The following is a 27,142-nucleotide window of genomic DNA, read 5'->3' as shown; positions in this document are numbered from 1 at the left end:
CACTTACAATCATGTAGGAGGGAGGCTGTGTTGGAATTCAGATGTGGTGCCTATCTCTGAATGTTCTCTGTGGTGTTGAGGATATGACCTAAATCCTATCCGTTTTCTCTTTTTATAACACAAAGAGATTAGAATATGTATTTATACTGGAAGTCGGCTCCTCTTCCACATGATCAGATTATTTATCTTTTGCATCCTGCCAAAAGTGAACATAATGCCATTTGTTTATTTACTTGGCATTTCTAAACTATCTTTTAAAATAATTTCTTTTGGGAAGAGTCAGCCTCCAAATTGTTAGTTTTCTTACAGCATGTCTAGTCCGGATAATTTCAACAAAAAAGTTGATGTTAGCAGGATCATCCACTGAGGTCTTGGCTCTCATTCAGTCTGTACAGATGTTCTTTAGACTCTTATCCTGTCTAGATAATAGGAAGCATGCCTAGTAAGCGACTGTGAAGCATGTTAGCATAATTCATGTAATTCACAGTACCTCAGCATTCTGCCTGAGGCTGCAGTTTCCAAAAATAGAACCACAGATTCTGCACAGCTTAATCCTACCTGCTTGTTAGTCATTATCTTCTTAATAAGCAACTAGCAGCTACCTTTTGTTTGTTGAGAATCCTATATTCAAATGGGTTTGTTTTTCATTTGGGAATGCAACCAGGGCTTTGGCCATCTTTTTTAGTAAAGTGTTGTAGATGTGGGTGCTGATACTAAAGCATTCATAGTTTGATGCAGTTTTTGGTATTTCTTTTTTAGTTCGTGTAAACTCAGAACAAAGAGGAACAGATGCTGGTTAGTTAGAGAGGAATAAATTAAGTAGATGCAATGCAGTGAGTTTTCTTTTTTCAATTCATTTTTAATTGGGCAAGTATATTCAATAAGGTTGAGATTGTCTTCTCTCTTTAAGGATGTGCAGGTTGTAGAGGAAGATGTAAAGAGTTTGCCGTCTTAGCAGATGTCCTTTCCTCATACCTCCACTCTTCAGAAGCAGCACACCATACAATTATTATGCTAAGAGTTTTTGCCAAGAAAAAAGTTATTCACTAATGTAGAAGTGAAAACAGTACACGATAACAGAAATAAAAAAAAAATGTCTGGCAATAGGTTGGGAAATCTGCGATTTTGAGTTTAATTTCTGCCATTTCTGGAGATATCTTTTATGAAAGCAGGAAATAACTTCAGACCAGATTCTCAAATGCACCTTGTCTATTTAATTTTATAGTTTTCTGGTTCTAGTTTTTGTGTTTAAAACAGGGATGGCTTCCTCTGTCTGTTTTCAAGTTCTGTACACACACTTGGTCTAATGAAGCTCTCAAGCTTGGTTTGAGCCTCTAGGTCAAGCAGTTGTACAAACAGCCTAGCCATGAGAGGATAGGAAGTTGGGAAAAAGTATAAAACAAACAAACAAAAACCCGTAACATTATTACAAAATATTACAAAATCATTACAAAATATTACAGACAGCAACAAGGCTGAGAGGACAATAAGGTCATTTTGGAATAATTAGAATCATTTTAGAGTAATCTAGAGTCATCTTGATTTGCAAAGGGAGCTCAGCATTTAAAGCTACATATGTTCTATTCACTCCAGTTGTTTCTTTTTGCAAATAGGACTTATAAATTGCTTAAGCATTGTTCAAAATTTGTTTACAAATATGGATCAATATACTAGTAGTATAGCACCTAGAGTTGAGAAATATAACAGAAGTGAAATTAGTACTTTTAAATTCCAAGATAATTTTATTACGCGTGCTCATGTAAAATTAAAACCTTTATATTTTTATAAATTGAATCTGCTAAAATGTAATTGGCTCATTATTACTGCAAACAATTTGACTTTGTTCCCCCTTGTTTATATGTCTTGCTGTGCATGATGAATTATTTGAAAGAAGAATGAAGATGGTCAATGGATGAAAAATGTATGTGGTCTGTGAAATTTATGTGACTTAACTTTTTGCTATTTGCATGTATTGGGAAAATTCTAGATTTTGGATACTGTATATTTTAACGATAGACAAAAGAGAACTGCACTGAAAAGTATCAGTTACTGGTGTCATCCCTGGACTGTGATTCCTTATAAGACCGAGAGTGCTAGTGATTACCTAGCCTCTCCACTGCTGAGCCACAGAATTAGTGACTGGTAGACCAAATTTTGACTGGCAAATTGGGACATCTTTCAGGACATTTTAAGTATTTATATTCTGAAAATTGAGCCTCTTTCAGGTTCCTCCTGTAGGCTTGCAATATATGAGCCATCCAAAACCATTAGCTGCTTTTCAAAAGCTTTCCCTACTTGCCTGAGGATAATAGGGTTTTACATGGCACATAATGCTATTAAACTTGCTGTTACTTGCTTCTAATATACCAGGTTACAAAGTAGAATTTGACCATTAAGTCCTCGCTCTGTTTTTCTCACTTCATACATATTACTGGAGTGCTGTAGCTTTGACCTACCTCCAGTTGAAGGTTAGGGAATGTCTGGTTATTTATAACCAGCAAGCACAGATCTTGTCTCTTCAAGTAGCAGTAGTTGCACACAAACATACTTTAATATAATGTGGTCGGGTTTGAATATAACTATCTGATCTTTGCATCAGGCAGTAAAATTAGAGATGCCAGGTCTAGTCCAAAGCAATTCAGAAGCAAAGACTTGCTATTTTAAAGTAGAACCTCTGAGAGACTGATGGATTGCATTGACTTTCATAGAAATATTACACATAAGTGAAGTTAGGTTAAAATTTGTACGAGAAGGTATGGTTCGATGATAACCACTCAAATGTCAAAAGGATTTAATGGACAGACAAGTTGTATTTAATGCATATTTTATGAGACAGTTAGTTCCTAAATATGTGAAAATGATCACTTGACAAGCTTCACACACTGGCATCTTGAGCTTGGCACACTTCTGTTTTAATGCCTGGATCACATTCCCATGGAAACAGGAGATTCTTTTGTTCCATTATTTTGCTTTGCAGGAAGTTATCTGTTCCTAGAATAATTTCTTTTGTGAAATATTTCTTGTGAAAGTTCACAAGAACACAAATAATGTTCTAAAGCTTTTTAAATCTTCAACACACCCAAAGTGCCTAATGAGCTATCCTCATACAGAGAAAGTATTTCTGCTGCTATTCAGAGAGAAAAGAACACCCTTAGATGGTCCTTTTTAAATATCGCACTGTTATTCTGTTGTCTGGGTGCATATGATTAAAGCTTTTAAAAGGAAGTTGTCAACAAGCCAGTTGAGAGAACTGCCATCTCCTACTTATTTCTTGAGTCCCCAAGTAAAATAAAAAAAAAAATTTAGAGGTATCCAAATGGCACGCTATCTTCAAAATGGAAGTCTGACCAGCATGAAAGAATAAACTGCAGCTGAGGCTCCTCCACCTCAGGTACTCCCCATACAGTACTGTGCATAGTTGGGTGGCTTGGCTGCCCTGAAGAACGCAAGCCTGATGACGGGCAACAGGACGTTGCTGTCAGAAACCAACTGTTGCAACAGAGCTTATGGGAAAGGAGCAGGGTGAGTTCTGCATTTCTGACATTTAAGGCTGATCTTTGTGTGGACTTGCCTCAAGGGGTGTCTACATCAATCTCTGCGTTAATGAGCAGCATGATGAAAACCCGTCTTATCTAGATTGACTGCTGTCCCTGGGCTTCTGCTCAGAAGCTATCCAAATACTTGGGAGCTTTGATGGTGTGGCTAAAGTCAGTGAAAAAGTAACAGGCTGTTGTAGTTTGGTCATTTTGTTGAATCCCTGCCTAGGCTGGGTTGTCTTGGTCATTTGGTCCCTGTGAGCAGTCAATTCTGTGCTCCACTGAAGGAACTCAGCACTTGGCAGGTATGGGCATGCTGTGCTATGTAAAATATAATATTCCTGTTTTCTAGATGCTCTGAATGGTTTGAATAGCTGAAGCTATAGTATTAATAACAGTTACAAAATAACCAAAATAACTTGAAGAGTAAGAGTAACTTTTTTTTTTTTCTTTCTTTCTTTTTTTTTTCATTTGGAGCTTTGGAAAGCTGTCTTGTAAATACATAACTTGGGATCTCTGTAAACATGTTGTGGAATCAGGTTTGGTTTGTTCTTCTGGAAGGCCAGTGGTACTGTAGAGTAGGTAGAGAATAAGGCAAGTGGTCACATTGTGTTGAGGGCTGAGTAAGACCTGTTTCTGTACTGGTGGAAGAGGACATCTTGGAAGTGTGCTGACCTTCAGAAAGCAGGTTGCAAATATAAGTTAGCAGTGTGCTCCAGGAAAAAGTAAACTATTTTAGGAATCCTGTTGTCTTCAATCAACCTGCATTCCCAGGGGAGTCATTAGTGAATCTGTGTGAACTGAAGAAAAACCTCTGGTATTTGACCCATCAAATGCTTAGTCACTGTAGGTTTCTTGAAATATTTATTGTGCCACGTACCAAAACTAAAACATGTGAAATAAAAAAGGTTTTGAAAAAAACAATAGTTAAATGATTCTGGGAGAAAACCTTTTTTTTTTTTTTTTTTAATGAGTTTCTTCATGAAAGTAATGGTATCATTTTTACGGGAGGACTGTGTGCCTTTTGGTTCTGTTGTCCAGGTTTCTAGACCTGAGCTCCACTGAAAACAGACTTCCCAGGAGCCCAGGAGATAACAGCAACCTTGTCAATTGCTAACAGGACTCCAGTGGCACAACATCTCTGAAATTCTGCTGTGAGCTGCAATGAACGGTACTGTCTGATGTCTCATCAAACCTTAGTTTATGGCATGTGTTGGGCAAGGGGTCTGGTGCTAGAAAAAAGAAAAGCTATTGCAATAGGTTATAACTGATAATCTGAATTTTCTTGAGATAAAATGGTTGAATTTTGATCAAAGTCACAGGACACTATAACTGTATAAACTACTAATTCCGTAGAAATAGTAAAATCAGAGATCTGAGACACTTTTCTTTCCCTGTGGGTGACCCTAGCTGATTGGAGCTGAAGCACATTGGTGAGGGAGCACATGCATCTTGGCTGGTCTTCGTGCAAGTGGAAAACATCAACCTGACCTGCACAAGCACAAAATTTACATCAGTACAGTATAAAACAGTGTTTGAAATGGAGCTGCCATTTCTGACAGAAAGCACAGCCCTGCTGTCAGTTTTACTTGATGTGCAACTTCTGGTGCACAGCTCCTCTTTTATCTGCTTGCGACAAAATCTTTGTTGCTGGTTGACCTCTTCTCGCTGTGCTAATAACTCTGAAGGGCCTTTAGTCCTATAATTGTTCCACTATGAAAGTTGACTTATAGGTAATTACGTAAATTTTTTTTACGTATCTGTAAGTTCTGCTGCCAAAAGCCAGTGAATCCTTTTTTTTTTTTTTTTTAATCTTAGTGCACAAGTTGATTCTAATATGCAACACATTTTTAATTTAGCCCTCACATCCGCATTATTACTATTTAAATGCCATAGAGTATCTGTGGCACCGTTTGATGTATTCTGGATAGGAAGGGAGTTCTGCTCAAGCAATATCAGATGTAACTCCATATGGCATTGTTGTGTGAGGCTAAGATGCTTGCCAGTTCCAATTTGGAACATGACATTCAATGCAAATATATCACCATACAACTGCATTGCATGGATTGGAGCTGATTGCTGTGCTCTGCTGGTTATAGAAATATATGATTACAGTACTGAGGTTATGGAGTATGGTCTTGCATTTAGTGCTTAATGAGGTAAAGGTGCTGTGTTTACTCAACTGTAACTTTTTACCTCTCGCTCTTGTATATAATGCACTAACTAACCATTGTGTGAGGAGGCTAAGCTTTGCGTGGCTCAACCAAGATAGTTGGCACACACTGGTGTGTGCACTAATGGTGTAGTATTGTATGTACCCCCTCCAGGGCTAAGAAAAGGAAAAATACATATTGATTCTGACCTGAGTGGCTGTTAGTTAGCTCCCAAAGATCCGAACAATGACAGAGGCAGTTTTCTAAGGGTGGGTGAGAGTAAAAAGACAATCTGTCTGTATGTTTGGGGGTTTAAAATTAAGGCTCTCTCTTACAAATATTGGCACCAGATGCTTCAAAGGGGACAGGTGGTTGGTGGGTTGTTTTCTTCCCCTTCCTCCCCTTGGATACCAGCTAGTGGGCCACAGTGACGCAGGGGAGATCATGCTGTACTTTTCAAAGGCTAGCCATGCCTACAGGGATGTGCATTGCAGTATACCTTTTCCTGCCCCTTCCTTGATGCAGGCTTTGGTCTGCTTTCTTTTTCTATACCTTTTCAATGACAGTTGATTCCAGTGGACCCTTGTAAATACTATGTAAGATTTGCCTTCTGCGCATGTGTTGTCATACCATCATCTGAGTTTTCTTGTGTTGTTCTGAATTCGTTCCTCCTATATCTTTCATGTCACCGTCTTCATGGCTTCTTGGAAACATTCTTTCCTTTGCTTTCTACCTTCAGCTTGCACAGTTTTTCCTGGAAATAAAACCTATGTCAAAGATTATCTGAAGCTTTATGGAAACAAAAATGAATCCTGTAAATTCCAAGTAATGGGACACTAATTTTGACTCAGAATCCAGATGAGCTAGAGGCGAGAATATGTTCAGATTTGCTCCTAAATTTTTAGGAAAATCACACGTAGTAGCATACTATACAGCAGAGCCTCTCCTAAAAATGAAAGGATGAAAATAAGGAATCAGAAGTAAAACAAGCTCTTATCCTGTTTTTTGTTGTTGTTGTTTTTGTTTGTTTCTTTTTGTAGTCAGGTGTGATGTGATGTGTCAATAATTTACAAGTCACTGAAATGATTTTAGAAGGTTGCTTATGTAAAAACATTTTTTACCTGTTACTTTAGAATTTCTTAATATTACTTTACTTGTGAAAAAAATTATGGTAAGTGAAAAAAAAAAAGCCATGGTACCACATGGGCACAGCAAGAACAGATGCTGATTAGGTCATCTTGTTAGTGACTTAAAAACGTCACTGCAGATGGGTACAGAACTGACAGCCCATGCTGAGGAATGTATCACTGGTAAGTTACACAAGCTGCTAGGGAACAAGAAGTGTGGAGATTGAGGGATAAATCTGGGATCCTGGAAACTCATATAGCAGGCAGAAAAACCATTCTGTTGTCAATAACAATCCAGAATGCCTGAAATAAAATCTATTTTCCATAGCTTGCTGGCAAGAGATATTGAAAGAAATGTCTGACATGTTTTCAAGCTGTGTGCAAATCAAAAGGACTATTACTCTGAAATCCACATGATAAAATGTTCAATTTATGTGATAAAATATTTTAAATCCTTCTTAAGGAGACTAAACTTGTTAGCAGATGCTGCTTGACACAGTTAGGGTTGCAGAAACAGAGGTACGAACTTAGTGGTTTGTATGCTGACAGCTGTGGAGCTATGTTGGGTGTAAACCAATATTAGACATGACTTGCAATATATTTAAGTTTCTAATCATTTGCCACCTACAGGGTACGAGATGGCTCTGTTCTTTTTTGCATCGTGCTATTTATGGAGATCTTGAGCTGGTATGCAAAACATTGTGTGAGATTTTGTGTTAGAGGGTAGCAATGACACTGAATTTGAATTATTCTAAAAAGAAAGTTTTCCATACAAAGAAGGATAATGGTACCAGGGGCTCCTGCAGCTCTCAACTTTCAGTAATTTGCAGAGACGATTTTTTTCCCCTCATGCCTTGCTTGTCTGATTTTGCTTGCTCCAGCTTCCTGTTTGCTCAAGTGATAAGTAAAGAATAAGGTTTGGCTTTTATATCTGTTGCAGATCATATATATATGGTTGCTAGTTGAATATTGTGTCACAAAGGATGACACTCTTTTTAAAAGTCTTGCTTATGCTGATTTACATTGTGTTGATTTCTGCCGGTGTTACTGCTAGTGCTACTTACTGCTAGTCTCGGCTCTCCAATTGCAAGTCAAGACTGCAAAGAACATTTTTAAAATTGGAAATTTCAAATAACTGAGAATTTTTATTTGTCTTCTAGTTTTTAAGACTTCTGTCTTTCATATTTTCAAGTTTTGGACTTGCTGGTAGGGGCTTGAAGGCTAGAAACTTAGAAAAAAAAATATATATACACACACAACTGAAACTGTGTGAAACTGAAAGCTGAAATTTCCATGTAACTGTCTGGAGCCCAAGCATTTGAAGTAGAACCACACATTAAGCAATGCTTAATTGATCTCTGAAATTTTTCCCACTAACTACACTTGATTTTTCTGCATGGTGATTTTCGTTCTTACATTTATAGCTCTGTCACTTTAAAGACAAATGTTGCAGGAATTGCATGTTCTGTGCTTTGCCAGTCTTATAACATGCTCATGCAAGTTACCAATAGGCTTGACCTCCAACTGTTTTGTAGAAAGACATGATTCACTGAATACAGTCCATAACAGTTATGCAACCATAATTTTCCAACCACTCCATATTTCTTTGTTCTTTTGTATATGTTAGTATAATCTGATCCCAGTTAATGTTGTTTTTACATATAATTTTCTCTTTTTCTAGCGTGTCATTCTTCGCTTAGACTCTACATATACGGACAAAGCTCAGCTTTGCATTAAGTCAACTGTTCATTCACAAAACTCACCTTTGGGAAGATTTTGTCTGTGTGGTCATTCTAACTAAAATTTCCTGTGTGAAACAAGGAATTTGCATTTCAGTTAAAAAGAACAGAATCTGTCTTTTTCGGTGTCTGTTTTTTCCCATCACCATGGTATCGTAGTACTTGGTAATTTTGAAGGCTGAAAAAGAGCAAGCCAAGTTTGTTAAGGAAATAGAGACAGATCAAACATTTATGTGATAATTCAGTACAGATTATGAATCCCCACATGCTAGACCTCTTGGTAAAATGTGTGTAAATACATCACCCCTGAGCATGGAGTTAGTATATCTGTGAGTAAGCTAGAATTACCTATGACATTCTTCTCTGAATTATGTTTTCCTGGAAAAGATGACGTGCTTGCATTCTGTGTACCTGGGAAGCAGTGAGACATGAATGTAGCCTGGAGTAGTGCTGACTGGTACACCATATCATCCTGAAAATAAGAAGGTGTATAAGACACATGCAGGTATTCCCTGCTGAAACTCCTCTCCTACATTTTTACCAAAGAGCAGTCCTGGGTTCAGCAAGAAGTAGATAGGCTATAGATGTTGACATATTAGCTGAACCACTTGCATCAGGTATTCCTGACCCTGGTGCTCTTTCCCATCCGCTTCTCTCTGGAAAGCAACATTGGCTGTGAAGAGCAGATATTACCAATAGATTTCAAGTCTGATTTATCAGAGTATTTTGAGAAGCAAGTACACATTCTACATACAAAAGACAAGGAGTTGAGTTTCTAGGTTAAAAAAAGACAGTTTGGAATGGACATGCGTTAAAGCCAAGCCTCTCTATAACTGTTGGCCCACTCTTTTTCTTTTGCTCTTGTCGAAATAAGTGGCATTAGTCCTTTTACTGCTCTGTCTCCATGAATCATGGATAGGCTTTTGGTATTTTTAAGTGTTACTTGCAAATAAAGTTATGTAATCATCAAAATACACAAAACTTAGCATGAATTTTAATCTCTTAATTTGTCTAAGACTCATTTTCTCTTTCCATTGCTTTGTCACTCTTTTAGCTCCTAGTTTGCATTGGAAAAGTTGTAGCATTATGACAAGTAGGTTAGCCAGTTGTATAATTTCACTGCAATGATTCATGGAAAAGTGAGACAGAGTAGGAATGACAAACAAAAAAAAACATGGATTGAAGAAGAGTCAAAAAATATATATATATTTCCTATAGCTGGTCAGATCATAAAAAGAATCAGATAGGGAAAACAGGAACTGGTGTCCATAAAATGAGAATAAATGTCAGCTAACTTCAGGAGTTTATGTTCTAGCAATAAAACTTTAAACATCTTGATAATTATACAATATAACACTTGGAAACATAAAGTAGTACAGATACATTGAATGGAAGAAACAAATTATCATTGTTGTGTTTATTAGTGTAATGGCTTCAAGGCCAGTTGGCAGAGTGCTTTCGTTAATTTATGCCTTTGTATTGCAGATCGATAAAAATCCCTGCTTCAGGACCTTCTTCAGTATTTGCAGCTGTCATCCTTTAGCAGATTCCTAAATCTTTTAAGTAACCAAGATTGTTATGTAAACAGTTACCTCTGAACAAAGTCCCTGTTAGGTCTATTCCACTGTTGATATGCTAGAACTGTGTTTTTCTGTCATGGAAAAGATGTAGTTTTGAATGTTTTCATTATGGTAGATAAATTTAAATGATACCCTGAACAGTACAGAGGGGAAAAAAAAATTAAGACAAATTCTGGAAACTGGGTCTTAGTTTCCTCTAGGGACATTTTCAAATTCATGTGACATCTGTAATACTGTTTATGCAAGTTTCATCCCTAGAGCAAAGAGGATTTGTATTGTAGTTTTGACTTGTTATGAGATTTGTAATATCAACAGTCTCAGTGAAACTGGATCAGATCAGATGGCTTACAGAGGAAGTTCACTTTCTGCATGATGATTTCCTTCTGTGGTAAATGTTTGAATATTCCGAGAAAAACTGGTGTTGGTGAGTGGAAAAATGGTCTCTTTCCCCTTGATATTGTGTAGGCTTTGGCACTGCAGTAGAAAGCAAAGGAAGGGGAGAAGCTGGGAAGCTGACACTCTGTAGAGAGTGAAAATAGAAAGGTAGGTGTGATTGCATACCTTGCACGTGCGATGCACCAAATCCTCCTTTTGTGCAGGAGTCTCTGAATGAGAGAAACTCAGGCTGGGATGTGGTATGTTTGTAGCACTCTGTTGCAAAATTTGATGTGAAAATGAGAACTTTATGAGGTGAGGTGGAACCTACAAGTTGATGTACGATGTGAGGTTGTATGACACTAAGCAAGTTTGCACAGGGAATGCTGTAATGCAGACAGTAAAATAACAAACGTAGCTGAGCAAAATAGCTCGTAGACATAAGCGGAACATGGCTTTAACTCAGTGGCTTTTCTCACCAAGTCAGGCATGGGTTAGCTACACCACAGGAAGCTGCACTATTTATGTTTTTGATTTAATACTATGTTCAGGTACCATGATGATGAACACACATAAATGCGTATATAGATTAATGAGGGGCATTAACCTTTGTGACAGGGAAGCAGAAGAGGATAGTCCAAGCATTGAGCATTCCTGTAAAAATATACAAGCTTTGTTCTGCATGACCTTTATTATTGCTAGTCTCAGGTAAAAGAACGAGGCTTATACTTTATCCTTTGGGTTGATGGAACTAAAGTGCAGATTACCAAAAAATATTCTATTATACCATCAAAGGAACTTGGGCCTTGACTAAAAGATAAGGCCTTTCATGTAAGCCTTATCTGTAGGTTTCTGTATCTTCTTCATCAGTTGCAATTGCTTCTGAATAAAATGAATGGCAAACATTGTTACTGACATTAGGAAAGTAATGTATCTCTTGACTCTTAAAGACGTGGCAATATGCTGGTTAAACGTGAATGATGAAAGATGTGTTATCAAGTGTGTTCACCATCTGCAACCCTATCTCTGTTGCCAAGGAGAAAGATTCAAACAAAAAAAATTAGGACTGCAGGAAGAGGTATGTTCAGCAAAGTTCTGTGATCTTGAGTATTATTTTCTTCCAGTTCCCAAAAACAGTTTGATCCTTTGTGAACAGCGCTGACTACAGGAGGACCAGCTTCAGTGATAGAGGTGGAGAAAGGTGGGGGTGTGGGTATTCCCTGGTCTTGTTATGCTGCTGTTGAAAGAAGGCAGCAGTAATTACTGGGATAAAGAATATTTGTTCTTATTAACAGCTGCTCTCAGTTCCTCATTGTCTTTATGGTGGTTAAGAGCAAGAAGGGAAAGAATATGAGAAGGAGCAGTCCCTGCACTCCTGTAATGCTAGATGGCAGAGTGGGTTGGGAGCTGGTGGCAGATGGAGGTGTTCCAGGTCTCAGAAAAATCTTTATAGTGAACATATTCATTCATGAAAGTCAGTTCATAGTTAGGCATTTAAGGATTCTTACCATAGGCTTTTAACGAAGAAGTTAGCCAAATAGGATTGTTAGCAAAGAGAAAAGGGGTTACTGCCATTAGCAGTGTTTACAGCAGTAGCAGGAGCATGTCCACAGCAATTTTGCTTGTTGCAGAATTGACTACAGTAGGGGTTTAGGGCACTCAACATATTGTTGGGTGGGCTGTCAAAGTGAGGAGAGATGAACTGATGTGCACAGTACTGTTAATTTGGATAAGAATGTTGAAATGACTAGAGTGGATCTTCCTAAAACTTTAAAGGCTTGTGTTTCTGCTATGTATACCTTGATAATCAATTACAGGGAGTAAAATAAGTGCAATAACTGAATCAAATAGGAATGCCAGACAAAGCAAAATCAGTCAGGAAAGGGTATTCATACTTTATTGCGTAGCTGAGTTTAGGAGCTTAACTAGGAAAATATGTTTCTTGTGAAGGTAGTCAGTTAAAAGGTACTTTTGCAGAAGAAATCAAAGTAGAGGTCTGCATTTCTAAACCAGTTTCACAAGGAAACTAGGTTTATAGCATAGACACCCAAATTTAGATGCCTAAAGAAGACTGTGTGAATACTACCCTACAGCATATGTTGCCATAGTCACAAGGAAGACAATCTGTATCCCTTGAAGTGTTTCTGTCTCATAATGATTTTGATAACTGTTGTAATGTTGGATGTTCTGTAGAAACAAAATAATCAGTCCAATTGGGGTATTATTTTTATATTCAAGTATATGATTAGATTTTTCTGTAAAAGAGCCAATGAACCAGTACATGTATAAAGCCTCTTCATGCTTCAAATGAACCCCCTTTTAATTTCACCCATATTGATACTCAAAACTGTGATTCAAAGAGTACTCAAGAAGACCATTCAGACTTTTAATGTGCCTTTTCCATGAAACATCTCTTACACCTCTGTATTATCCTTTGTTTTTACCACAGTCATGTTGCATTTCTTTTCCTGCACTGTGCCAGATGTGTGATATTCAACCTCCCTCTGCATATTTTTTATTTAATAGAAAAGGAAAAACTCCCCCCACCCCATTCCTCTGCATGGAGCAAACATGAAGTAAGAAGCTAACTGATATAAATCCATTGCAAAGAGCCTAGTGTTAAGAGGAAATTAACCTTTTTCCACTAAGGTTAAGATTGTTCATAAAAAGATTTCTTACTTCATAAAAACAGTTGTTACAGCAACAGATTGGATGTGTTATGAAATACACTACTGGTCTGCTTAATGCATGATGCTAAGTAACTGCTATGTAAATTTTGCTGCAACATCTCTGGTATTACCTGGAAGCAGTTGCTTTATAGGAAATTTTAGGGCCTGCTCTTTATCAGTAGAACTACATTGATGTGGTTGGAGTTAACTCGGGTGCTCTGCTTACACAGAAATAGGCCAACATAACTCTAAAGCTGCCATCCAGTTGGGTGGGAATTCACCCCTTACTGAAACCTCAGTGTCGGTGGAGCCTTCAGTCTTTACCGACTGCAGAGCAGCCTTTCTAATGACTTTTTCAAGGCTGTAAATCTTTCCATGTCAAATTATTGCGGGTGGTGTTTGCAGAATTAAATCAACATCAAATTTGTCCGTTGCTTAGCTAGGTCACTGACCAACCAGCTTTGCAGGCTGTGATCATGTTGTATGTTCTGAAGGCTTATTAAAAGATTTGATGTGTATTTCATCTTCATTAAATGAGTTTGAATCTCAGAATTAAAAACTTCAAGCCAAGCTGAGAGGTCTCATCGTGCTCTATATACTGCCTAACCTCTGGAGAGTGCAGGCTCCAGAGTTTATGCAGAGAGCCTTGGAAATTGGACATAAAAATCCATGACTGACAGCTGTGTTACAGCAAGAACTCAGATTTTTTTTTTTTTTTTTTTTTAAGCAAATTTGACTAAATTCCTTATCAGCAGATTTCTTAGTTTCCGGTTACGTCAATTACCAGTAAGCTGGTTCAGAAAAAAGAATGATACCAAAGTGTTTTTGAATATACTGATTTGTGCCCTTTGTGATTTTCAGCCTTCTGGCTGTCTTGAAGTACTCAACACACTTGGTTGTGGGCAGAAGACAGCTTTTACCTTTCAGAAAGGACGCATACCTCACTTTTCAGAGTGTAAAATAGTGAGCAGAAGAAGAGGGGAAAAAGAGGCAGGTAACTAAGAAATCAGGTAAAAACTATTAATCAGTCTGACTTTTGTGAATCAGGTATTATTAAATTATTTATCTGGTGCTGCTCCATACTGCTGTGTGGACTAAAACTTAATCTGAATGTTTTTCCCCATATCAAATAAGATATGATAATAGGATAATATAAATATTACACAATATGCTGGGTTTGCTGGAGTCTGAAGGAACCACATTTTAATTCTATAATTTAATTCTCTATGAACCTTACAGTATCAGCATTGTGAATACTGCAACTGGGTATGCAAGATAAACAAACTAACGTTGTATTTCTGAAGCTTCACAAGCTTTATAATAAAATATTTTAAAAATATAACAAATAAGATATGAGTTTTGCAGCTTGACTGAATGCTATTTCAGTTTAATGGCAAACGTTTTATTAAAGAACCTAAACTTTCACGTGGCTGCTACCAAGCGCCAGTAATTTTATGTGCAGCCCCCATGTGAAAACTCTTGTAGTTTGTTGTATTTTGCCTTTGACCACTAGAAACCTCAGCCGGTGATAGGTCTGCTGTGGCTACACATGCAATAACCACAGAAAGCTGTTGCAAACCACTGATCAAAGTTCCATCTCTACTGGTCATAGCTTTAACATTGCCTTTTTTTTTTTTTTAACTCACTTTCTTTTTGGCTTTCAAAATACAACAGAATAGAAGTTAAGTTTTAAAAAAAAATTTTTTTTCAGTTTCAAGTGGTACTGGGAGTGAGTGACAGACTGCCTCTTTAGCTCTGAGTTTGGACACTGGTCCAGGCCACATAGGGCTAGAGCAACAGGTATCATGAATAATTGCATGGTTTGATAGTCTGTAGGATTCCAGTTACTGCAGTAGCCTGAAAATGTGAATAATTTGGCTCATCGCTCACAGAGACAGAACTGGGAAAATCTCCAAACTGAAATTTGCATTGAAAGATATTAACACTGTAAGAGTGACTAAATAAAATTTCATTTGAAGTCCAAGGATTGCCCTCTGTTAAGCCAGATACGTCTCATTCTGTCCATGTGTCCCTTCAAATCCTGCTTTACTTCAACAGGAGGATTTTCTGTTCTACTAACATTGGGAAGTATTAGGAGTTTGCCTAATCCATACCTGCTCTATGACCATCTTTGGTCTCTCCTCTTCCCCTCTGAAATTTCTAAAAAACCCATCAGAGAATGGGTTCTCCTGATAATCCATTTTTTCCAAATAAAAGGTAATGCTGCAAGGTGGGGCTGAACAATAAACATGAAGACACTTCATAATACTCTGCCTGGTGATGCTGTGCAGCTGGGACTCGAGCCTCTTTCAACACAACGAAGCAGCACCTTTGCAGCCTGAGTCATGACTGCAGCATTCCCTGCCTGTTCCTGCCAGGATCATGATGGCTCTGAGAGGCTGCTCTCATAAATCTTCCCTCTCTGAGGGCTGCCTCCTTGTGTATGGGTCCTCTTTGTGGAGGATCTGATTCAGTGCTGGAAAAGGCAGCATCTACTGAATTGGACTTCAGCAATTTTTTCGACCACTTTCCTAACTTTTTGAGGTCTAAGGGATATCTTTCTTAAATTGCTGCTGTCTTTGTTTCACTATACCTTTGTTTTCTTAACCTTGAACAGTATTTTGTAGTGTCTCTGAGACACATGCAGGGTTTCTTTGTCATAGCAGGAATTCCAGGCAAGAGACCGTAGTTATAATCTCACTGGATTTAACAGCATTATTTTTTCACTGTTAGAGCATAATAATGATAAAAAATCATTGCTGTTGTTTAATACCCATGAGCTCAGGTTGTTTGGATCCTGAAAATAGGACTTACCTGTCTTTGGAGTCTAAATGTTTGGTAGTTGTTAACACCTGGCATCTAATGGAGTGGTTAACGTAGGGTGGCTCTCTGGTGTCAGACTGTCATGACACCACTGTGACTCCATATGATGGGAAGTTTGCACCTCATCCAGCCCAGAGCATTGAGACACAAGATTTTTATCATTGTGATCTCTTCGGAGTAGTACCCATCACCATTAGATGACATGAATCTGGACAGCTGTGAGGATACAGTTCAGGAATGCTTGGTGTGTAAGGTCCGGGGGCACAGGCAGCTCACCCAAAGGGGCCACACAGCCTGGGGCCATCTGACATGGGCATTTCATGTGAGGTGGTCAGGCAGGGATGCAGTGGCCACCGTCACCTTCCTCTGGGACCTCTCAGCTGTGCTGGCCATGCTTCACACAGAGAGCCAGCTCACCGTGTTGGTGTGAAGCTGGTGTCTATGGGTGCAGAGCAGGCCTGGAGCACCTGGATGGTGGTGGCATGGCTGCCTCCAGCCCTGCTCTCCAGCCAGAGCGGGTTGAGCAGCCTGTGTGCTGTGTGGCCAAGAGAGCTGAGCCACACAAGTACACTTTACCCAAGTTAAGAACTCAGGCACACATAAACTTCACAAAGATTGTAGGATTTTGTCAAAAGAGAGGGCCTCCAGTTCAGAAGAAGGCTGGTGAACCGACAGATTTCTTTTTTCTATGGGTGTGCACGTGGTTTGGAAAAGAAATTGCTTAACTGTAGAGTTGTTTGCAGGGGAAATAGAGAGAAGCGAGGGCTCATTTTTGCTTTAAGAAAAGGCACGTAAGGTGGAGGTGTTGACGGAGACACGCACTCTGAATTTATAATCAATTTGACACCATCGTTCTCCTTTCTTCATTTGGTTTTAGGAGTAGAGAGAGAGTACCTGACAGGGACTGTTTAACACAGATGCAAAGTGAGGAAAGTTAAGCCCAAAAGCTGGGCCACAAAGCGAGGGCAGCTGGTGGGCACAACCCCATTCTGCTGTGCAGCTCAGCAGCAAATGGCTTGGCCCCTTTTCTCCTGAAGGTGCTTTCTGATTCTTTTCTGTTTCTTTCTCACTTCTGTGTACTTTTCTTTCTAACTCCTTCTTCAGATTAAAGAAAAATAACATCCATTTATTTTAATGGCCCATATTTCTGCCTGTTGTACATTACATCTGTTTCTGTACAAACTGTTCCAGTTCAAAGGGGAACGGTTCTGAAAGTGGTTGGTCTCCACTTGTGGATGCTGATGTTTTGTCTGCTGAAAAATTGACTTTTCTGGTCACTGGTAAAATGCATTTGGATGGATATGGAGCATCTGTTCATAACTTGTCAAACAGATGGAGCCAACTAAGTGAAAAAGCATTTTTGTGCCCATAGCCCCTTTAAAGCATCGCCTTCCAGCTGCTTCTTTCTTTAGAAAGGCTATCTTGCAGAAAACATACCGAGTATCTGAAATTCTTAATAATACATCCAAATGCCCATACCAAGATGCTGAATTAATTGCAATACCAAGTTAGTTTGGTTGGAGTCATCTGAATAATTTTCTATACTGCCTAAGCAGAAGTAACTGTAAGTCAAGATTCATTTGAACTATTTGCCTACTTTGCTGAAAAGAAGGTTAGCTCTAACCATAATGGTAAAAGCCATAGACCTTGTTGTGAATGAGTATGATAGTTTACATACAGGAGTGGTAAATTAGAAAGCAGAAATATTTCTTCTCCCAAAGGACCAAAAATAGAGAGATCCAAGTAGGCTGAAAGGCAATTTTGAAAACTAAGCAACAAATACACCATACATAAAATATAATTACAAGTGATTAGAATTGCTAACAAAAGATGAAGTTTCAGTGCAAAGGCATTCTCACCTTCACTTACCTGGGTAAAGGGGCTTGCTTACCTGCAGAACTGTTGCCAGCTATGGTCCTACAGATTTCAGCACAGATCTGCATGCTGGCTCTGCGAGAGCGCTGCACAGAGTGAGCTGGAGGTGATGTGGTCTGACAGATACTCTGCCTTCAGTGACACATTCTCCTTTCTGCAGGTATTTTTCCAGGTGTTCCTCTTCTGCAGCTGTCTCACAGCACTGCTAGCCTGGAGGAGGATCAAAGATACAGTTTCAAATAGAAGATTTGCACTGTTTGAGCATGTCTTTGAAGGAGGGGAGGGTCTTCATATGGTCTTTGAGATTGAATTGATTTTATGCTTAATGATCACTTGCCTGTTTTTAGGAGAGAACACACCCAACAGAAGTCTGTTTAAAAAGAGAGGTGCTGCTCAAGCTAAGCTGGGAGAAACTGTTTTGTGATTTCATATTCTTTTAACAATCTGAACCTGCCTACTGACAAAAGCAGAAATCTCCTTTCTTATTTTTTCTACTACTGCTACACACAGTGAACACTCAGCCTTGCTAAGTTTGTGGTTGCAGACTTCCTCACTCTGCCCCCCACCCTGTTGTCAACCTCACACTTACACCCAATTTGCAGAGTCTGCATAATATATGGAGAAGAATTCAGTTTTTCATTTTTTAACAGTCCTACTCATTTCACTGTTTACTTGTCATGTAAACGTGTAAAGTAATGTGTTTAAAACCATTGCAGAAGGGCAAACAGCTATTTTTCAGAAAGGGAATTAAGAACCACTGATGTGAAATTTGGGCTATGTTTCAGCAATTTCTTTCTTTGCGTTTCTTCTTTTCCTTCCTCAGGCTTGCCATCTGCACTCTCACTGGGGGCCAAGATTTGGTAACGTGTGAAGTAGGGTAAGACAGCTGAAAAATTGTTCTAGGAAAAATTGCTGCTAAAAGTGCTCTGCATTTGAATGGTAACTGCTGAAAAGGAAGCGTTTATGACTTAGTGACTTTATCGTGATTTCTGCTGGTATTTTCATATGCTTTAAGTTTACTTACAGGTAGATTCTGTTACTATTAGAGAAATATTTCCATTTCTAAGATTTACAATTATAAATCAAATATATTTCCTTTTCGCAGTTTCAGAAACTCCTTAATAGACATGGCTGAATAAACTGGACTCAGCCTTTTAAACATTCTTCATACTGCCTTTTTAGCCTGGGTTTGAAGAAGCGCGTAGATGGACTTTTTCTTCCCCAGGAGGACAGCATGAGCCAAACCATGCTGTAGAGCAATTCCTCTCTCTTCTTTTTGGCAACTACACAGAATGGCTTACGGTATGTGGAGTCTGGTGCAATTCCATTGGAATTCACTAGAGTTGCACTGATTTATACCTGGTGTGAATCTTGTCTTTCCAAAATATTACTGATGCAACAAAAATGCAGAGTTGAAAAGTCATTAACTAAGAAGCAACAATGGTCTTTCCTTTGATTTGCAGTAAGTTACTGGATCATTGTTGTCACTAACTTCAATTTTCATTATCACCTGGACAAAAAAAGAATACTTTCAAGAGTATCAAAACAAAAACACTGATTAAAATACCTTATTCAGCAGTTTCTCATGTGATATCCCTGAAACTGCTGTGACTACTATGGAAGCAGCCAGTGTATCTATCTCAAATTGATAGGCTCCAAACGTGAAGTATCCGGTTCCTGGAAGAGATGTTGTTAGTATTCCTGTGGGCAGCACTTCCCTGTGTTATTTCAAGAACCAGTTTTTCAGCAGTGGCTTAAGAGGGATGGTAGCTTGAAATTCTTTTTTGTGATTGGATCATAGATGGGATTCAGTTATACTAGCGATACCTGTGCCATCTTTTGTAGGAAAAAAAATCTTACTCATGGCATCCAGGCCTTATTTTATGTGATAGAGATGTAAAATTTGTGTTGTTTTTAGAGCATGAATCTTCTCATTGAGATGGTGCATCTCTTTTTCCTGCGAACATCCAGGCAGTCCATACTCTTGTAGATTAGAAAGATTGCCATGCCTAAGAAGGAAGTCACCAAGTAACAAATTTTTCAGTTGTATGTGATGTGATTCACTTCCTGCTTTAGACCTTAGTTCTGTGTTCTTAGGCAGCTGAAGCTTCATACCCAAGGTCTGTTTTTGTACAGCATTCAAACCAATTCCTGTACATACAGTCCGAGGACTGTAAAAGAGATTGTACCATATCTGGTTGCAGTTGCCTACAGAATGAATGTCACTACATCAGTACAGGGCTGCTTGTTACCTTTATTTGACACCCTGCTTCATACAGTCTTTATTTTTGCGTTTACTATGGGGAGAGAATGGGAAGTGAGGGACAAGTGAGAATGGGTAGTGGGGGAATCTGTTGGAGAGAAATGCATTTGTAAAAGAGCAAATACTGTTTATGGTAACAGCTTTAGGTCCTGAAGGTTAATGGACTGCCTTCCTCGGAGTTGTGCAATCACTCTGTGGTATGAATACATGCTATGTAGTGCTAAAAGCAAGGATCTGCTTTATTATCGTGCGACACTTCTATTATCAGCAGCTAGATAAATTAGATCTAATTGTGTGACTTCTAGGATTCTGTGTGCTGTGAGTTAAATTTGCTGTAACAGCCAGTGTAGTTCATTGTAAGTTCACTATGTTACTGAATATTTATGAATGAATATTTTTGCGTTTTACAATGACATTTAGCAATACGTTACAGCTAGAGCCAAATAAAATAAAACCTTCTTACAGAAACAGCAGACTTTGGGGAAAATATCTCATCAGTTTTTTGCTTATCCTTGACAGATAGTTTGGGGACCTGATCGGGAATTTTATAGATGACTTGTTTGTGAATCTGGCATAAAATCCTAGCCTTGCTGAAGTTAGCAAGTGCTTTACTGCTGAGTCCAGCAGTGGTAAGACTTGAGTACTTGCTTCTACTGTTCTGTCCACTCCTTCGTGCCTGAAGCGTGGTGAGGTGCAGGGATGCAGACAGGGAGTGGATGTCTTCACCTCTCAGCTCAAGGAGTGACTGCAAGAAAGGATTTACAGAGCTGGGCCATCAGTAGAGAATAACTTATTTCCTTACCCTCCTCTCTCCCCTCTGCTTCCTTAACTCTCCCTCCCACCTCCCACGCACGCTGTCTCTCACTCTCTATCTCTGGGATTTTCTGTAGACAGCAGGGAAGGAAAACCTGGGAGGGAAGGTTGCTGGTTATTAGCTCAGGCAAGTTCTGCCTTAAATGTTTACTTTTGCTGAAGGAAGGAAAGAAGACTGTTTGGATTTGCTTGATCTTTTAAGGGTCTGGACAATATTTGCATTTTCTTCTCCATATCAATACAATAAAGCCCAGTACAGAGGTGTTTTAAACTTGACCCTGAAGTGCAGTGGTTCCATCCCTGCTCTGACCAGTCTGTCTTAGCTCTGTACGATAACATTGTTTTCTTTGTGACCAAGTTGATCCAAGTGACTTACTCGCCTGTAATTCCTTCTGATGTGCTTGGAAGCTCTTGTTTTGGGCTTGAAGTACTTCTGATAATTCTTTTCTGATGAATTCTCTGAAGTCCAGCTTACTGACACTCTGACCTCACAGGTTCTGTCTGCCCCTTTTTGTTGGTGCAATAAATTGTTTTAATTTGCTGCAAAATGTTTTTGCTGAGATTTTGATATTTATAATGGCTGTTTTCAGGCTAAGGTACAAATGAATAGCATATGGCTATTGTGAGAATAAAATATTAATTTTGGCAAATTCAGTCCATTCACAGTGGGTGTTCTTAGCCTTTAAAACAAAATTATCACATATTTGGCACAACTATCAAGTGCCTGGGTTTTGACTCTAAGCCTTAATCACCAAACGAAGAGAGCAATGTATTATTAACGTATTATGAAGACACAGTAGCTATGACTGTGTGAGCTGACAGTGGGTGTTCTACATGGTTGCCACATGTTGGAAAAGACAACAGGTTGCAAGGTTAGGGCACTATGTAACAACTAATATACCAAATTGGAGTGGTCTGAGTGATGTGTTTGGATCAAGCGTGCCAAAACAATTAATTTGGATCCAAAACCTAAACATTCTGCAAGTATCTGGCCGTGTCTAGTGTTTGATATCACCCAGAATATTCAAAAGTCTCTTGGTCTGTTGTTATCATTGCATCTCAGGGAAGAAGAAAATAGATTTATCCATTGAAAAACAGCAGGAGAGTATTGATTGCTTAATTAGAGACCCACTGATTATAAATGCCTGCATAGCACAGCATCTGATGGGCAGTGCTGTATGACAGCAGCGTAGGCAGTGTCACTTACGGCTTCATTGTGCTAAGTGCTGACAGCTCCTGCAGAATCCTCTCCTTGGGAAATGAGGAAAGTCAGTATTACATGGGATTGCGTTTGAGCTTTTTTTATCTGCATGGATACATCCAAGTCACCTTCATTAATTTCTGAACACCTCACCCCTTGTCTGACTGCAGTCCGGAATGACATTCACGTTTCAGGTTACATATTGTGGCCCAGTGGTGTTACTGATGATGATTCTCAACTTCAAGAGCATTAACAAAGCATGGTCTCATAAAGCATGTCATGGCTTCTGCGCTTCACTGGAGGATGATCTCCTGTAGCACCACTGGCTGATGGAAAACACAGGGCTGGACACAAGGCCATTTTCCTTCCAGTTGTGGCATATTAGTGTGGTCTTTAAATCACATCTGTTTTAAGACATTACATGCCCAATTATAGAATTGATTTTATTTCTGTTGAAAGAGGTATCAAAATGGGGACTGATACAGATGGCACCAGCGCTGTTGTTAGGGAGCTGCCTAGTGCTGTCAGCTATGGATTCATGAGCTGTCTTTGGCATTAGTATTTAAAAACTCTGGAGCCATTCTTATAGGATTTGGGGATCTTTTAACGGTGCCAGGGTGTTTGGGATGGAGCAGTAAATGCTCCATCCAAGTAAATCTTCATAAGATATGAACATTTTTCATTCACCTTAAACCCAGTTTCAGGAAAAGTTTAATATTTTCTAATAATACTTGGGAACATGCTGATACATGTACAGTATTTTTAAATTCAAATTTTAAGACAGTAAAATACATCTGTGTGTGTGTGTGTGCATTTGAGCTTGTGTGGACAGACATTGGGTTGGAGGCAGAATGCCCAAAGAGAGGACAAATTTCAGTTACCCTGCAAGTAATTCCTGCTCCCTGTCTGTATGGCTGTGTGGAGGCAGTAGAACAGTATTACTGGCTCCACAAGAAGAGTATTTTGTGTGTGTGTGTGTATCTCATATGCCAAGCAAGGGGAAACCAGAGAAGGGGAAAGGGAAAAGCTCATTATAAAACAGGATTTTGATTATAGGTTAGTTTTTTCTAGAAGCCAGCATACCACTACTAGCACATATGTTAAGCTGTAACTCTAAGGTATTTTGATGATATGCAAAATGCCTTCCAAAACCTTTAAGTAAGCATTTATGAGATCGAACCAGATAACTGTTACTAAACAGCATTTTTCTCCAGCGCTGTTAAAAGGATTTGTTAGGTTTTCACTTATTTCAAGGCCTTGTTCAAGAATGGAAATATAGTACCTAGGAACTGTACATTTAATACTAGGTATTGGAGTAATAGTTTTGTATCATGCTTCATACAAATGAGTCAAAATGGCTTAATGAGATTACCTGCAAAGTAGAATAATAAACTGTGAACAGAACTGAAATGTGTATTTGCTTCTTGTTCTAAAATAGCTTGATTTCAGGAGTCAGGGTTGATCTGCTATTGCAAGCCAGTGTTTATATTTGAAACAAGAGTGTAAGCCTTCATTATACTGTAGGACATGTCAGCATCACAGCATAGCAGAAGTAGATCTCTTGAAGAAGATGCTGTAGAACTGGGATTAGTATTGTCATATGTCCCCTTGCATGGAATTGATCTTCCAGATGTAGTGCCTATTGTTCCTTGGCTTCCAGATTGTAAGTAATGGTCATTGATGAACTCAGGTTCCCACAGGAATTCAAGTCAATGTAACCTTGAACTTGATTCTGCCAACTCCTGGGTCAGCAATCCCAGCACCCTCTGTCCGGTGGCTCAGTCTGTTTGGAGCGCTGAGCATTTCTGTCATTCTTTGCACATTTCTGTCTGCCTTCGGTATGTGGCTGTACCCTACTCCTTCTGAAAATTTCAGAGGCCAAGGTTAAGCATATGCATTAACAGGATGACTGGCATCTGGCTATTTCTTTTTAACTGTTCACAATGGAAAATTCATTTTCATTTTTAAGCTGTAGATTTTTTTTCCTTTAAAGAGACTGTACTTTTTTTTTTTTTTTTTTTTTTTTCTTTGAGTGATGATTTCAAAGGGTTTCTATGCTAGCTCTTTTCTTATTTGAACGTTTTTGCTAAGGCTTCTATACAAATTTCCCAAAATGTTGCCTGGGAATTGAGTTGAAGAATTTAGAAACACGTCTTCATGAGTTTTGGTTCACATGCATATAGACATTTGATCTTTTTGAAAAACTGAAAGGTTTTCCCTTTCAGGGAAATTTATTTATTTATTTTTAAATAATTCAGTTATTGATTTTTAAATAATCAGGATGCTCTTTCCAGGCCTATTGTCATAGTGACCCATCCTCTGACCATGAGAGCTGGAACTGGAGCCCTCTTTAATTCGGAGCTTCTTTAATACTGCTCTAAGCTCCTGCTTAATGTCACAGGAGGTTGTTTGAGTAAATTGAGATGCTCTCTCCCACAGGATTTAAATGTGCTGTTTCCATTGCCACATCCTGCTGATACAGTGGTAAAGGATTAAATTGAAGATCTAATTTGAGATGGGCCTAATTATAAGCCTAGCAGCCTTAAAAGCATATATTGCATTTATTATTCATTTAGTGTATTTTTTAGGTTCTGTAGTCTCTATTTCTAGCTTAATGTGTAAGTTGGCTAAGTTATATGTATTATCAACTCTTTGGTGTTTTTTGTTTTTGTTGTTCGTTTGTGTTTGTTGTTGTTTTTTTTTTCCACTCCTGTGAACAATAAAACTTGGGTTAGATTTTTTTTTTTTTTTTAATTTATTTTTACAGAAAATGCAACTTTCAGCAAACATGAAAAATACTGCAGTTTCCACTCGGTGTTTTCTACACTTGGAAAAAACACAATATTGCCATCTAGTGGGAGTGAAGATGTTGACCTGTCATGCTCCTCCCTCTAGATTACTGTTATCAAACTGTTCTCTCGGAGTCATGACACGTTTCCATTTAATCAACAGTGGTTCTTCTCTTTCCCCAAACTTTGGGGACAATCTCAACGTTTTATTGCTGACATTACTCTTCCATATGTTACTGAATAATCAGAAATGTTTTGCAGGTAAAAGAGGCAAATGTGGCTCTTTATATTTTCTAAAGTAAACCACCGAAGGACAAGGTCGTGATTCTATGCTACAGTTTGTTTAAGTCATGTTACTGCCGGTGTCTCTGGAACATATAGATGAACTAAAGCATTTGAACTTGCTGATTTTCTGATACCTGTAAGTTTTGTTAGGAAAATGTCTTTTTCTCTGTCAAGCCTTTGTGCAAGAATATTTTGGAAGTGGATTGCTATGGAAAAGAGCAGGAGGCAGGATTTGGCTGAAGCTTAGTGATAAAGTGATTTCCAGACCATTTTTTCTCTCTTTTCTTCCTTTATATGAGATCAGGGGAGATAGGTAAAACAAACAAACAAACAAACAAACCTTAATTGCTCTTTTCTTTTTTTATTGTACCCTATGACACTTTATTTATTTATTTATTTATTGCCTTGTTACACTTTTTCTTCTAAAACTGCAGCTGGCTAGAATCAGTTCAGTAGCATTTCTTTTTCTTGGATTTAATCATAACATTTAATTAATCTCCCCTCTTTAGTCATCAGTCTACAGCTTAGCAATGCAAGGTCCTAAGAGCCTAAGCATTACTTCTAAATACATTAGTAATTAATGTTAGTTAATTCTTATTGCATTTTTGAATCGAAGTGTTAAAAGATAAATCACTAACGCACATTTCTTGACTAATCTCTACCTCACTCTCCATTTAAAACACAGAACAATATCAGAGTGATAGTTATGACAGTGTTACTGTTCTTTCTTTTCTTTTTCTTTTTCAGTTCACCAGCAATGAACTGAATTAGATCTAGAGTGCTTTACATATCTCTTGGCAAGCAAATTGCTACCTGTCTTCCTGAATACCTATATGATCCATAAAAGAGACAAATTTATGTGCTCTCCGCCCATTCCAGACTCCATTGATTCTTACTCATCCTTCTGTGCTTGAGGATGTTTATCTGTTTTTCATCAATTGCGAGTGGTACTGCTAAGCTTTTTTTTTGTGCTCTGTGTTGCATCACCCTTGATGCTGTGTCTCATAGATGTGTGATGTATGCATGGCATACTTTGGGAGGGTCAGAGTTGTGACTGGAGAAAGTTTTTAAGTTCAAAGTATTCATTTGGCTTCAGATGACTATCTGGGATCGGACTTCCTCACAAGAAGCCCAGTGTGGTGTTCTCTTCCTTTATTTAGAACATGACTTCAGAACAACAGTCAGAAGATATTTATTACAGATCTTTTTTTATTATAATGTTGGCCCTTCTTGCAGTTTAGTTAAAGCAAGCAAAAGATAAAGGCGAGAGAAAAGGACCTAGTACTCATCAGAGATACAAGAGAGGAGGAGCAAAGGAAAGGCTGGTATGCAAGTAGGGAAGCATACAGAGGGTGTAAATGACTGCATCAGAATCGGATACTGACGGAGACTAACTGTGTACTTACTATCTTTCAGTGTAATCTGTTTAGGTGGTGTTCAGGTGCCTGCCATTCAGGGTTCAGGTTTCTGCCATTTTCCATTCATTGCTCTAGCTCCACAGAATCAAAATTCAAAATTGCTGCCTTGTGGTTGAGAACAAAACTTTTGATTTACCCAAGCTCTCCCTTACTCCACATAAATTCTGACCTGCACCTTCACAACCACTGGTAAATCTCTGCCATTTCAAGTCTTCACACAGTTTGTATCTCTTTTGATAATAATCCTAGAACCTTCATATTATTTCTTCATGTATCTTTTCTGGCGTTTCCTATCATTTTATTTATTGTAGACTGTAATTTCTGCAGGATAAAAAACTGAGAAGAGAACTTGCTTAGTGCCTCTCATTGTCCAGGCATGATTGATATGCTCTGGTTTGGGATATCATAGAGTTCATATTAGAGAAGAAATTCCACTGCTCCTGTTTTAACTAATCAGATGTTTTGAAGACAGTCATGCAGTATGGTGGCATACAGT

At 38.5% G+C, this 27,142-nt stretch overlaps 1 protein-coding gene and 1 long non-coding RNA gene across 6 annotated transcripts in view; one reads left to right on the top strand and one right to left on the bottom strand.

Annotated features, from left to right (window-relative positions):
* The window catches only part of PRKCE (protein kinase C epsilon), a 295,529-nt gene that overhangs the window by 40,383 nt on the left and 228,004 nt on the right, over positions 1-27,142 (top strand). The window lies entirely within an intron of this gene.
* On the bottom strand, positions 839-18,386 carry LOC137853852 (uncharacterized). 4 transcript variants are annotated; one of them, XR_011094773.1, is made up of 5 exons: positions 18,215-18,386; positions 17,894-18,087; positions 8,904-9,027; positions 8,580-8,733; positions 839-6,456 (listed from the first exon to the last, which is right to left on the bottom strand). It is a non-coding gene; the product is annotated as an uncharacterized lncRNA (long non-coding RNA). The 4 variants fall into 4 exon arrangements; XR_011094771.1 differs by having other exon boundaries at positions 839-6,443; XR_011094772.1 differs by having other exon boundaries at positions 839-8,733; positions 8,904-10,786.

This window comes from Anas acuta, chromosome 3, assembly GCF_963932015.1.
Source record: "Anas acuta chromosome 3, bAnaAcu1.1, whole genome shotgun sequence".
NCBI classification, from domain to species: Eukaryota; Metazoa; Chordata; class Aves; order Anseriformes; family Anatidae; genus Anas; species Anas acuta.
Note: the sequence above shows the minus strand (reverse complement) of the source record. Positions and strands in the feature narration are given on the sequence as shown.